At 40.3% G+C, this 12,983-nt stretch overlaps 1 long non-coding RNA gene across 1 annotated transcript in view; it reads right to left on the minus strand.

Moving 5' to 3' along the window:
• Positions 1–10,145: 10,145 nt before the first annotated feature.
• Positions 10,146–12,983, minus strand: part of LOC145527425 (uncharacterized) — a 44,381-nt gene continuing 41,543 nt past the window's right edge. The window contains exon 4 of the long non-coding RNA XR_014069742.1: positions 10,146–12,008. This is a non-coding gene — a long non-coding RNA (uncharacterized LOC145527425). The remainder of the gene's footprint in view (positions 12,009–12,983) is intronic.

Below are 12,983 nucleotides of genomic sequence, written 5' to 3' on the forward strand. Positions count from 1 at the left end.
TACTGGAAAAACCATAGCCTTAACGAGACGGATCTTTGTTGGCAAAGTAATGTCTCTGTTTTTTAATATGCTGTCTAGGTTGGTCATAACTTTCCTTCCAAAGAGTAAGTGTCTTTTAATTTCATGGCTGCAATCACCATCTGCGGTGATTTTGGAGCCCCCCAAAATAAAGCCTGACACTGTTTCCACTATTTCCCCATCTATTTCCCATGAAGTGATGGAACCAGATGCCATGATCTTAGTTTTCTGAATATTGATCTTTAAGCCAACTTTTTCACTCTCCTCTTTCACTTTCATTAAGAGGCTTTTTAGTTCCTCTTCACTTTCTGCCATAAGGGTGGTGTCATCTGCATATCTGAGGTTATTGGTATTTCTCCCAGCAATCTTGACTCCAGCTTGTGCTTCATCCAGCCCAGTGTTTCTCATGATGTACTCTGCATATAAGTTAAATAAGCACGGTGACAATATACATCCTTGATGTACTCCTTTTCCTATTTGGAACCAGTCTGTTGTTCCATGTCCAGTTCTAACTGTTGCTAACAGCTTTATAATTGCTATAAAAAATATGTGCAGGTATTTATAGAGAAACATGAAGTTTGTGTGTGTGTGTGTGGGTGTGTGTGCGCGCGCATTAGTCATTCAGTCATGCTGACTCTGTGAAACCATGGTCTGCCCATGGAATTCTCTAGTCAAGAATACTGGAGTGGGTTGCCATTTCCTTCTCCAGGGGATCTTCCAGACCCAGGGATTGAACCCAGGTCTCCTGGATTGCACACAGATTTTTTACTGAAGTTAGTGAGGAAAAAAACAAAACATTTAAAAAGAAGAAAACGGAACTTCCAGGAGTGAAAAAATGAATATCTAACATAAACATATTACAGAATGAAAATACAGAAGATTAGATTGTGTAGAAGAACAGATCAGTTAAGTTCTGAATGTTGAGCTTTAAGCCAACTTTTTCACTCTCCTCTTTCACTTTCATCAAGAGGCTTTTTAGTTCCTCTTTACTTTTTACCATAAAGGTGATGTCCTCTGCGTATCTGAGGTTATTGATATTTCTCCCAGCAATCTTGATTCCAGTTTGTGCTTCATTCAGCCCAGCGTTTCTCATGATGTACTCTGCATATAAGTTAAATAAGTAGGATGACAATATACAGCCTTGACGTACTCCTTTTCCTATTTGGAACCAGTCTGTTGTTTCATGTCCAGTTCTAACCGTTGCTTCCTGACCTGCATACAGGTTTCTCAAGAGACAGGTCAGATGGTCTGGTATTCCCATCTCTTTCAGAATTTTCCACAGTTTATTGTGATCCACACAGTCAAAGGCTTTGGCATAGTCAATATAGCAGAAATAGATGTTTTTCTGGAACTCTTGCTTTTTCAGTGATCCATCGGATGTTGGCAATTTGATCTCTGGTTCCTCTGCCTTTTCTAAATCCAGCTTGAACATCTGGAAGTTCACAGTTCACGTATTGCTGAAGCCTGTCTTGGAGAATTTTCAGCATTACTTTACTAGCATGTGAGATGAGTGTGATTGTGCAGTAGTTTGAGCATTCTTTGGGATTGGAATGAAAACTGACCTTTTCCAGTCCTGTGGTCACTGCGATTTATTAGGAACATAAAAAACATGAAATGTGAAGGAAAAGTTGAAAAATTTAACTTTATCATAATGAAAATTTTCTGATCTTCCTAAGATACCACTAAGAAAATGAAAAGGCAAGCATTGGAAAAAGTATTTTCAAAATATATATTTCAATATATATGCATATATATGTGTATATATATATGTAATGGAATAAAAAGGCACAAATGTGAATCAGTTGAACTGAGAGGGATGAACCTAGAGCCTGTTATACAGAGTGAAGTAAGTCAGAAAGAGGAAAACAGTTTTTGTATATTAACACATATATATGGAATCTAGAAAAATGGTACTGGTGAACCAGTTTGCAGGGCAGGAATAGAGGTGCAGGTGTAGAGAATGGACTCATGGACACAGTAGGAGAAGGAGAGAGTGGGGCAAATTGAGAACGTAGCATTGATGTACATACACTATCATGTGTGAAATAGATAACTAGTGGAAAGCTGCTATATAATAACACAGGGAGCACAGCCTGGCACTCTGACAACCTAGAGGGGTGGGATATGGGGATGGTGGGAGGGAGGCTCAAAAAGGAAGGGATACAGGCTGATTTGCATTGTTGTGCAGCAGAAACCAACACAACACAATAGTAAAGCAATTATCCTCCAATTAAAAATATATGTATATATATAAATTATATATACACACATGCATATATATATGGCAAAAAACTTGTATCTTTAATGTATAAAGAACTCTTAGAATTCAATAATAAGGAGACAAAAGAAACCAAAGTAGAAAATGGGCAAAAGAGTTAACAGATACTCTACCAAAGACATACAAATGGCCAGTAGCACATGAAAAGATGCTCACCATCACTAATCATCAGAGAATGAAAGTTAAAACACAATAAGATGTAATCACATATGTACTGGAATTACTAAAATTAAAAAAAAATTGATAATATCAAGAATTGACAATAATGTGGAGTAACTGGAACTCTTGTGCATTACTTGTAGGAACATAAAATGGTAAGACACTTTGGAAACCAATCTGGCCAATTTTTATAAAGTTAAACACAGATTTACCACAGGACCAGGATTCACGCCTAGGAATCTATCCAAGAGAAATCAAAAGCATATGTCACACCGAAAATTGTACATGAATGTTCACAAAAACTTTATTCATCAGAGCCAAAAGCTGCAAATAATTCAAATGTCCATCAACAGTTGAATAAAACAAATTATATCTATTCACTGGACTACTACTTTGCAATAGGAAGAAGCAAACCACTGCAATATGTAAAAACATGAGGAACTCAGAAACATGTTGAATAAAAGAGAACACACAAAAGTGAATTTATATGAGTGAATTTATATGAAATTCTAGCAAAGGCAAAACTCTTCTGTAGTGGGAAATGGGTGATTGCTTGGGGATTGGTGTGGGAATAATTTACTACCAAGGGGCACACGGGAAATTTTGGAGGAATGGAAATGTATTCATGGTGGTAGTAGTTACACAGGTGTATACATTTGTCAAATCTCATTATACTGATTATACTGAACACTTAAAATGGGAGCATTTTGCTACATATAATTTATACTTCAATTAAGTTGATTTCTTCTTCTTCTTCTTTATTTTGTGTGTGACTGTGCTGGATCTTTGTTGTCCATGTGGGCTCTAGTTCCCTTGACCAGAATAAACCCAGGCCCTCTGTTTTGGGAGCATGGAGTCTTAAGCCCTGGGTGACCAGGGAAGTCCCTGAAGTTAATTTTTAAAAAAGCACTTTTCATTGTGAAAGAGGAAAGCCATTATGAAGTCTGAGTCCCTGAGATGATCACTAGTCAGCCAGCAACTGGCATCCTACTAGCTGTATGAATTCACGTTACACTGACTCACTATCCAAGGCAGGATGAATATAGCTTCCCAGGTGAGGCTGTGGGGGTTTTGCATGGCTGCAATTCATCATGGTCCCTGCAAATGGGAGGTGTGAATGAGAGACCCCCCAGCAGCGATAAGAGGGAAGGCCAAAGAGCACAGTCTGCCAGGCGGTAAACAGGGTCTGACTAGTCACCACTTCCACTAAGTCCCAGAGAGATCTGAGTAGAGGGCAAGGCCAGACAAATATGTGTGTGGGGTGTGTGTGTGTGTGTGTGTGTGTGTGCTTAGTCGTGTCCAACTCTTTGCCACCCCCTGGACTGTGGTCTGCCGGGCTCCTCTATCCATGGAATTTTCCAGGCAAGAACACTGGAGTGGGTTGCCATTTCCTTCTCCAGACCAACATGTACATACTATTTATTCCTTGGTAGGCTCTTGGCTGGGGCTTCCCGGGGGCACTAATGGTAAAGAACCCGCCTGCCAATGCAGGAGACCTAAGAGATATGAGTTTGATCCCTGGGTCAGGAAGATCCCCTGGAGGACGGCATGACAACCCACTCCAGTATTCTTGCCTGGAGAATCCCATGGACAGAGGAGCCCGGCGGGCTACAGTTCATAGGGGTGCGAAGAGTCAAACACGACTGAAGCGACTGAGCACACACACACACACTCTTCGCTGCCTCTGCCTGTTGAGAAATGAATTCTAAGAGATGCAGAAAAGGGAACACCGTGTTACGTGAAGAGAGAGCCATTGACATGAAAAGAAGGATCATAAGCTCATTACTGCTGTACTCCTAGTCCTTCAGGCTTACATGGTGTCTACCATGTACCGGACATTCCACGTAGACAGATAGATAAACATAGATATACAGATAGATAGTACAGATATGATATAAACTATATTCAGTCCTCTTGCTCACCCCCATTATCACCCGTGTCTGATAGTTTAGAAACGAAGATACAGAGAGGCTAAATAATTGGCCCAGAGTCACACAGCTACCAAGAGACATCCAGAGTTAAACCCACAGAGGACGGTCCACAGCCCACTTTGAGTTGTTGCGTAACTCTATCAGTGGCACTGCTAAGTTATCAGCACTTCCGAATTTCAGATTCACAAGTAGAATCAAGAGGGCCTTCACCTCAGCCTTCAGACTGAGAAATGTGAAAAAATATCCCATTCTCTCTTCCCTTGCTCCTCCTCTCCCTCCTCCCTCCCTCTGTTCCTTCCTCCTCTTCCTTCTTTCTCCTTCTCCCTCTTTCCTGAGGGTAAATGCCTGTCACTTATTTGATTCTTCATTTAGCAAATACATTTCGTGCAAATGCTATGGGCTTGATATTATGCCCACTACGGGGCATTCAGAAGTAAATAAAATGTAATCTTGACTTTCAAAGGACCAGACGTTCCTCTGAGGTGACTTTGTGAAAGACCTATAGTCAAAGCAGAGGGTTGCACACCTGTCACCCCAGTGCAAAGCAGGTATCAAGGCCGCACGACTTGCATGCACATTATCAGAAGCCTGTCTGCACGTGACTAACTGACAGTCACACCTGGGCCTCCCAGGGTGGTCCTCTCAGCTTTACCATTAAAGCAATCTGAAGCCATAAAATCATTTGGGTTGGCAGGCTTTTAGAGGATTAATGTTCTAACAAATTGGGTGATTTTGCCCAGCGTGGCTATCGAGGATAACATACTGTGAATTTACTAAGCTCATCTGTGACCAGATTCCTCTGCAGGGTAATTGAAAGTGAATGGAAATGGCTCTTTATGTATTCGCCATCATTAGATGTTGCTTTCATCTCTGATTTTGTCGGATGATGAGTCAAAATAGACAGTGAGATCATTGCCTGCGGGCGGCACTTTGAATGGTCAATTAACTAGGGCCTGAGTGCAGCACTGGTCTTGAAAAGGCAGATGGTGGGGGACGCTGCACTGCTAGGCCTCAGAGCTGCCCCTCCAGCTGGATGGGGATATACATCCAAATCGTGTCTCCATTTTAGGGTTTGATGACCACTGGGGTGTTTGTGGCTCTTAGCCATGTTCACAATCCTATGGTAGTGGTGCATAAAGTTTTTACATGGATGTTAAGAAATAATTTTAAAGCCACACACATACACACACACAAGAGTTCATGGTGAAATACATTTAGGAAGTCAAGACATATTTAGCAGTATATTTCAGAGCCCTTAGGATACTTCCAGTAATTGTGAATCTCTAACAGAGGGAAGTAATATAGTTATCAAAGGTATGCAAGGAAGTCAGCATTTACCAAGCCTTCTGGGCTTCCCAGGTGGCACTTGTGGTAAAGAATCTGCTTGCCAGTGCTGGAGACATGGGTTCGATCCCTGGGTCAGGAAGATCCGCTGGAGTAGGAAATGGCAACCCACGCGAGTATTCTTGTCTGGCGGGCTACAGTGGGGTCGCAAAGCATTGTATGTGACTGAGCATGCACACACACCTATGTACTGTTATTACATTAAATGCTTTACCTAGATTACCTTGTTTAATCCATATAACAATTCTATGACACATCTTTGTTTTTCTGGTATGGCGGTCCCAAGGCCAGGAATGCTTTAATATCTTTGCCAAGGGCATTATGAGTGAGTGGCTTTGCTGTGATATGAACCAAAATATTTTGGCGGCAGAATCCAGGGTCTTGACCACAATGCTCTATTTTCTTCTTTTAAAAACGTTTTTTTTTTCCCCCCTAAAGAGTATCTTCCTCAAGCAGAATCCCACACTTTCAGAAGGGCATCCCCAGGATAAAGACAAATATTGCTGCAGCTCAGGCTGAAGACGTTAATGACACAATGATATAATAATAAGGAAACACAGAGCTGAGGTCAGACATTCTTTGTCTCACCCTATTTTTCTCCTTTCCGCTAAGTACCAAATAAATGAACGAGTCCTGGACTTCAGAATCAGACCTGACTCCCCATTTTCCTGAGCATCGGAGTTGCCTAGTGCTTATCTAGCTCATCCTCCACATTTCTTGTCAAGTATCACAAAGACCTCAACAATATTATTTCGTTAAACTCTCCCACTTTTGAGCACACGTGATGAGCCAGGCCCTTTGCTGGATGTGGCATTCAGCAGATTCAGGCACAGCTGCAGGAATTTCACAGAGATACAAAACTGACTTTGCTGGTAAGCCTGATTAGGGAATATGGTTTAGAAATGGTGTCTCCAGTGGGCCACCTAAGACTTAACTCCTGGATGAGGCAGACTTATCCACCTAGGGCTGCAAGGACAGTACGAGTCCTCACTCTCCAGCCTACTTCGTACACTTACCCCAGGGCAGTGACTGAGAATACCAATGTTCTGAGGGCAGTCAGCCCGAACAGGGAGGTAGATGACGCTGAGGTGAGCGTGTGTGATTTCTTCTGCTGCACTTCCCAATGAAGCCAGCAGTCTAAACGGAGTGAGGGAGGGCTGTAAGAGACAATAGAAGTTCCTCCTGTGCTTTTCCTAGAAGGAAAAATAGACATTCCTGCTCCTCTCTGGCTGGAAACAAGTAGTGGGGAAAGTTTTCTCCCATCCTGGATGTTGCTGACAAGAGATAAAACAGCTAAATGCATAGGGTCTCTCAAGGAGCTCAGAATCCAGTGGAAGAGACAGGCAGGCAGACAGACAAATGAAATACTATGAAATCAAAGTATGCATGATAAAGCAGAATATAGGAGAGGTGTGGTCTCAGTTTCAACCACTTAAAATCCACATTGTTTCCTTCCCTCCAACAGGATTACATTTTCATGTATTAGTGTTAATCATTCATTCATTTATCCAATCATTCACTAATCAAACATGCATTGAGTACTAAGGTGCATTGAGCCCTGGAGATACAAGGCTGAATAAGATGAGGCCAGAAACCATTCCCCTCCCTTAAAAATTTTTTGCTTTAGTTGGATTATGTAATGGTGAATTAACTCATTACCAACCACGGTTGCACAGGTTATGTGGAAAGTCCTCAAGGAAGTGCCATGCACCAGGTCAGCTTGGGGAGAGTTGTACTACAGAGTTGTGTCACCATCAGAACACTATACTTTGGGAGGGAGGGAAGAAGGAAAGTACAAAAATAAAAGGGTGAAGAACCTCAGAAATGAGTTTTGGAGGGTCTTCCTTCCAGTTTCCAATTACTCCACAATTTTGCCACATAACAAAAGCATGTCTCTTATTAAGATGGGCTGGTACCCGTAGAAGTTCAAATGAGGTCCCAGGAAAGTCTTAGAACTGAATTGCTAAAGCACTGACTGATTGAACTATTTGTATATCAAAAGACATGAACTGGTAATTATTCTGTTTGTGAAGGGAAAATAGAAGGATAGAGAACTTGGAGATGGAGAAGCTAAATTAGCCCTGATGAAATATAATGGATGTAGAAACTAGGGTATCCTAGTTTCCATAAAATCAGATCTGGAAATTAAGAGTGAAAGTGACTGTATAAAATTTCCATTACTTGCTTGAACTGAAAGGGAACAAAGCTATTACTTGCCAGTATGGGGCATTGTTCTAGAGGAAAGGATGTGGGTCTTTACAGAATCCTCACTCTTTTTTAAAAAAATTAATTTATTTTAATTGGAGGATAATTACTTTACAATATTGTGATGGTTTTTGCCATACATCGACATGAATCAGCTGTGGGTGCACATGTGTCCCCCCATCCTGAACCCTCTTCCCACCTCCCTCCCCACCCCCTCCCTCTGGGTTGGCCCAGAGCACTGGATTTTAGTGCCCTGCTTCATGCATCGAACTTGCAATGGTCATCTATTTTACATATGGTAATGTACATGTTTCAGTGCTATTCTCTCAAATCATCCCACCCTTGCCTGCTCCCACAGAGTCAAAAGTCTGTTCTTTACATCTGTGTCTCTTTTGCTGTCTTGCATGTACAATCATTGTTACTGTCTTTCTAAATTCCATATATATGCATTAATTTAGAGTATTGGTGTTTCTCTTTCTGACTTACTTCTCTCTGTGTGATAGGCTCCAGTTTCATCCACCCCATTAGAACTGACTCAAATGCATTCCTTTTTTGTAGCTGAATAATATTCCATTGTGTATATGTACCACAGCTTCCTTATCCATTTGTCTGCTGATAGACGTCTAGGTTGTTTCCATGTCCTGGCTATTGTAAACAGTGCTGGGATGAACATTGGGGTACATGTGTCTCTTTCACTTCTGGTTTCCTCAGTGTGTATGCCCAGCAGTGGGATTGCTGGGTCATATGGCAGTTCTATTCCCAGTTTTTAAAGGAATCTCCACATTGTTCCTATAGTGGCTGTACCAGTTTGCATTCCCACCAACAGAGTAAGAGTAAGTTTTCTCCACAACTTCTCTAGCAGTTATTGTTTTTAGACTTTTTGATGGTGGCCATTCTGACTGGCGTGAGCTGATACCACATTGTGGTTTTGATTTGCAATTCTCTAATAATGAGTGATGTTGAGCATCTTTTCATGTGTTTATTAGCCATCTGTATGTCTTCTTTGGAGAACTGTCTGTTTAGTTCTTTGACCCATTTTTTGATTGGGGTGTTCATTTCTCTGGTATTGAGCTGCATGAGCTGCTTGTATATTTTGGAGATTAATTCTTTGTCAGTTGTTTCATTTGCTATTATTTTCTCCCATTCTGAATGCTGCCTTTTCACTTTGCTTATTGTTTCCTTCGTTGTGCAAAAGCTTTTAAGTTTAATTAGATCCCATTTGCTTATTTTTATTTCCATTACTCTGGGAGGTGGGTCATATAGGATCTTGCTCTGACTTATGTCAGAGTGTTTTGCCTATGTTTTACTCTAAGATTTTTATAGTTTCTGATCTTGCATTAGACCTTTATCCATTTTGAGTTTATTTTTGTATATGGTATTAGAAAGTGTTTTAGTTTAACTTTTTACACATGGTTGACCAGTTTTCCCAGCACCACTTGTTAAAGAGACTGTTTTTTCTCCATTATACTTTTCTGTTTCCTCTGTCAAAGATAAGGTGTCCATAGGTGCATGGATTTATCTCTGGGCTTTCTATTTTGCTCCATTGGCCTGTATTTCTGTCTTTGTGCCAGTACCATACTGTCTTGATGACTGTAGCTTTGTAGTATAGTCTGAAGTCAGGAAAGTTGATTTGTCCAGTTTCATTCTCCTTTCTCAATATTGCTTTGGCTATGCAAGGTTTCTTGTGTTTCCATGCAAATTGTGAAATTATTTGTTCTAGTTCTGTGAAAAATACCATTGGTAGCCTGATAAGGATTGTGCTGAATCTGTAGATTGCTTTGGGTAGTATACTTATTTTCATGATATTTATGCTTCCAATCCACAAACATGGTATAGTTCTCCATCTATTTGTGTTATCTTTGATTCCTTTCACCAGTGTTTTATAGCTTTCTACATATAGGTCTTTTGTTTCTTTAGGTAAATTTATTCTTAAGTATTTTATTCTTTTATATCCTGCAACTTTACTATATTCATTGATTAGCTGTAGTAATTTTTTGGCAGTATCTTTGGGTTTTCTATGTACAGGATCATGCCATCTGCAAACAGTGAGAGTTTTACTTATTTTCCAATCTGAATTCCTTGTATTTATTTTTATTTTTTGATTGCTGTGGCTAGGACTTCCAAACCTATGTTGAATAGTAATGGTGAGAGTGGGCATCCTTGACTTATTCCTGATTTTAGAGGAAATGCTATTAATTTTTCCCCATTGAGGATAATGTTTGCTGTAGGTTTGTCATATATGGCTTTTATTATGTTGAGTTATGTCCCTTCTGTGCCTGCTTTCTGGAGAGTTTTTTTTGTTTTTTTGTTTTTTTACCATACATAGGTGTTGAATTTTGTCAATGGCTTTCTCTGCATCTATTGGGATAATCATAGATGAGACAATCATATGGTTTTTATCTTTCAATTTGTTAATATGGTGTATCACATTGATTGATTTGCAAATACTGAAGAATCCTTGCATTCCTGGAATAAAGTCCACTTGGTCATGATGTATGATCTTTTTAATATGTTGTTGGAGAATCCCCACTCTTTAAATGTTATGGTTGAGAGGTCAGGGGAGAGCCATCTGTCCCCTTCCCAAACCCAACTCAGCAGTTTTGATCCTGCACTACTGTTCGTAACACCAACACACTTAACACTAACCATTTAACACTAACCGTGTAATACATTGTGTAGCTTACTTCTTTATTATAGTTCTTATTTGTCGTCTGTATCCCCCACTAGAATATAAGCTCCACCTTTATTTCTTAATGTATACCAAGAGCCTACATGAGGGCATGGCAACTGGAGGTTTTTAACTATTTGCTGCATGATGAATTCTTTGCCATACTCCATCAAGGAACTAAACTGGAGGTAATTGTATGAAAAAGAGAAAAAATACTTTTATGGAAAAAAAAGTATCCTTTGAAAAGACGAGCAAGTGGGTTTAATAGAGCAGTTCTCAGGGTCTGAATTAGAGTGGAATACAAAGCCAGGAAGTGGAAACTGATTTGGTGATTTGGTTAGACAAACAGCTTCCCACGAGGTATTTCAATAAGAAAACTGCTGCAAGAAACTTAGACTTATAAAATAATATTTTTCCTACCTCCGTGTCAATTATTTTAAGACAAAAATGTTCAGGTGATCTTCATGTCTTGTGATTATTTAATCCCCTGTATGTATGGATGTGAGAGTTGGACGGTGAAGAAAGCTGAGTGCCAAAGAATTGATGCTTTTGAACTGTGGTGTTGGAGAAGACTCTTGAGAGTCCCTTGGACAGCAAGAAGATCCAACCAGTCCATCCTAAAGGAGATCAGTCCTGGGTGTTCATTGGAAGGACTGATGTTGAAGCTGAAACTCCAATACTTTGGCCACCTCATGCGAAGAGTTGACTCATTGGAAAAGACCCTGATGCTGGGAAGGATTGGGGGCAGCAGAAGAAGGGGACGACAGAGGATGAGATGGTTGGATGGCATCACCAACTCGATGAACATGGGTTTGGGTAAACTCCGGGAGTTGGTGATGGACAGGGAGGCCTGGCGTGCTGCGATTTGTCGGTCACAAAGAGTCGGACACGACTGAGCGACTGAACTGAACTGATTGTGGGAAATCATTGGTTACCTTGTTTCATGGCTTACCAGACCCAGGTAAGCCCTATATATCTGGACTATTTTGGAATCTACCTGCAATGCAGGAGATGTGGGAGATGCAGTTTTGATCCCTGGGTTGGGAAGATCCCCTGGAGGAGGTAATGGCAACTTGCTCCTGTATTCTTCCCTGGGAAATTCCATGAACAGAGGAGCCTGGTGGTCTACAGTCGATAGGGTCACAAAGAGTTGCACACGACAAGCGACTGAGCGCAAGGATTCAGTAAAATAGATGGAGGCCATCAATGAGCTTGAAGGTCTTAATTCAGCTGCTGCAGTGGATAAGGCATAGAAATTGTGTTTTTCCTTCTCTATTCCTATAATCGTTATTTCTTCTGGAGACTGGGTTAATTATATCATGGCTATTTTAGATTGCTTCTGACTACATAATGTGTGTGCTCCGTGTTTTTTCATGCAATAAAAAGAAGGTTCATTCTTGGGTCCCTGAAATAAAAAAGAAAACAACAATAGCCAACATTTGTGCAATCATGGTCACCAACTTTATTTCTTTAAGTCATCAGCACCAAGTGGTGCTGTGATTGTACTATTATTTGCAAAGACCCAAGACTCAGAGTTGTCAAGTTCTTTGTCTAAAAATACACCGCTAGGAAAGTATTCCAGGTGACGCTCAGACCCATGTGTTGGAACTCAAAGCGCTGGGTGCTCTCTCTACTGCTCCTAAGTTATCATAGTCTTTATGCAATACTAGTCTGATCTATTCTTGTCATAACATTCTGCCTAACAAATTATAGACTATGGACTCTTGAACTTCATGACACAATCTTTTTTCAGAGTAAAATTTTTAAATTGTTAAAATAATATTACAATATCCAATAGAAGAAAAAGAAACTTTTTCATGAATGAAACTAGTTTCACTTCTCTAAAAATATACAAAACTTTGAGTTTAATATCAAGATCAAATCTGAACCATTACTGTTTTTTTTCCTATGCTGCAACTGGAGTAGCCAGAAATAACATGTAAACTTCTAACCTTTTTTCACCTCACCGCTACCAATCTCTTATGCCATAAAGGCCAACAGACTAGGATTATTGTGTGATAGAACCCAACAAGAGCTCCCTTTACAAGCTCTGCTTGAGTTGTTATCTATTCTAATGATGTTTTACCATTAGGTAGCTTTAATTTTTTGGAAACTAAGGAAGCATAAGTCATTTAACCTTGTTTATGTTAAAACATGCATTTTGAAATGTTCTGAAAGAGCATCTATTCTGATAGGAATTATTGAACATTTTTCAAATTCTGCTATATGTGTTTATTCTTGCTTCGGTGCAGTGCTGATTGCTGCCCTCAGATCCAATCCTTGCCCTGCCCCTGCTTGGGTGGGCTGATCCCTGTAGGCTATTTCCTAGGGCCATGTGTCAGCTGGCTTCTGGCTCGGTGTGGTCAGTGGTAAGCCCTGA

Source organism: Giraffa tippelskirchi, chromosome 11, assembly GCF_054371585.1.
Source record: "Giraffa tippelskirchi isolate mGirTip1 chromosome 11, T2T-mGirTip1v1.2.pri, whole genome shotgun sequence".
Lineage (NCBI taxonomy): Eukaryota > Metazoa > Chordata > Mammalia > Artiodactyla > Giraffidae > Giraffa > Giraffa tippelskirchi.